The following is a 1,763-nucleotide window of genomic DNA, read 5'->3' as shown; positions in this document are numbered from 1 at the left end:
GTTAGATTCTCCCTTCCCCCTTAGATATTGTGGATGTTAGAGTCTGAAAATAAGGTGGTGGTCTGAATTGGGGGGAGGGTGCAAAAATAATCTTTTTAGTAATTTGCTCTCTAAGTATGAGATACTAGTTATGGATTATTTTTTAAGTTTAAAAAGTATGCTCTTTGAACCTTTCTGACTGAGGTAAAATGTATTTACAGGCATAGATAACTGTAAATTATGTTTTTTCCTGAGTTTTTATAATTCATTGTACAATGACATGTACAGTTGATACAGGAATTTCATTAAGTGTTATGAAGGAAAAGCTACATTAAAAACTTGGCTTTTCACTGGAAAACAGTTTTAAAAGCATTATAAATTGCTAAAATGTAAGCTGATTGAAATGTTGCCTTTAGCTTAGACGACAGGGACTAATGAAGTCCTTGCAAGTGTACTATAATTTTCCTTTTTCTATTAATGATAATTTATATTAGTATATCCCAGAACCTAAATCAAAAATTCAGTTTATTTCTCTAAATTTTATTAGGTAAGGAGAGGTGGATCATTAGAGTTCTGAAATATTTTGAGTACTGAGGTATTTATCAGTGCTTGAGATAAAAATTTTGATACATGGTGTTTCGTTCTTTGTATTTTTACCTTTTTGCATGAATAGTACTATCTCAGTCACAAAGAAAACTTCTGCTTCTATTTTAATTGCAATTCTGTAGTGCGAGTATCTATGAACAAATCTTTGCTTTTATGTAGGGTGGTGTGTGTGTGTGTGTGTGTGTGTGTGTGTGTTCTGATTATGTAATCAGCCTACTAGAGTTGTCTTAGAGAACTAATGGCTGATTTTGAATGGCCAGTAGGTGTCATTGTAGAATGCAATAAAGTTGAACAAGTGAATAGGAAATTACCAAGTGATTTAAGAAACTTAAGTCCAAATTAGAATGTAATAAGAATTGGCTGATTTTTTATACATCATTCGAAGTCCACTTTTCTTACACATTTCTGTATTAGAGCTGTTTATAAGGAATTTGAAACAATGACTGTAAAGAAGTATAATTGTTTTCTCTAAAATGAACCTCGAAAGCTTCTTTTTAAGTCCAACTCATAAGCCATCTTCATATGCAATAGATTCAGTTTTTTTAATACAGTTTTGACTTATATTAGTTTATTAAGTTCTAGAGTGAGTAAGATTTTCAGCTCTTAATTTTTTTTTTTAAATACCAGGTACCTACAGCACCTGGTATTCCTAGGTGGTCTCCCATCCAACTACTAACAAGGCCCAACCCTGCTTAGCTTCCGAGATCAGACAAGACTGGGCACATTCAGGGTAGCATGGCTATAGACTTGAATAGGATTTTCAGCCTGACTGAGCTTTATAATAGAAAAATCAGTGCTACCTAATGAAAAACTAAAATGATATGATATGGACAGAAAGTCTCCAAACAAGTTATCAACTGCACAAAATAGTACTTTATTATTATTCTTTTAATGCAGGAACAGTGGAATTTTTGTCTTTCATTGTCTGTGGCTTCTTAGTTTTTTGATGCCCAAAATAGCTTCTTTTTACATTTTGTCTGGCTAGTAGACTAGCTTTTCTTAGAATGATGAACTGAACATTTGTCATTGTCTAAAATATGATGTAATGGATTCTGGAGGGAGGTGGCACAGAAAGCTCTGAAGGCGGCTTACGGCTGGTGTTGAGTACAGCCCCTTACCTGCAGAGCCTTCTGCTGAGCTCTTGTCACTTTGTAGTTCTGCTCCTTTTGCCTGCTGTT

The 1,763-nt window shown here is 34.0% G+C and overlaps 1 pseudogene; it reads right to left on the bottom strand.

Moving 5' to 3' along the window:
- Positions 1 to 1,213: 1,213 nt before the first annotated feature.
- On the bottom strand, positions 1,214 to 1,332 carry LOC111735317 (annotated as a pseudogene).
- Positions 1,333 to 1,763: the final 431 nt, after the last annotated feature.

This window comes from Pteropus vampyrus, unplaced genomic scaffold (assembly GCF_000151845.1).
Source record: "Pteropus vampyrus isolate Shadow unplaced genomic scaffold, Pvam_2.0 Scaffold23041, whole genome shotgun sequence".
NCBI lineage: Eukaryota > Metazoa > Chordata > Mammalia > Chiroptera > Pteropodidae > Pteropus > Pteropus vampyrus.
Note: the sequence above shows the minus strand (reverse complement) of the source record. Positions and strands in the feature narration are given on the sequence as shown.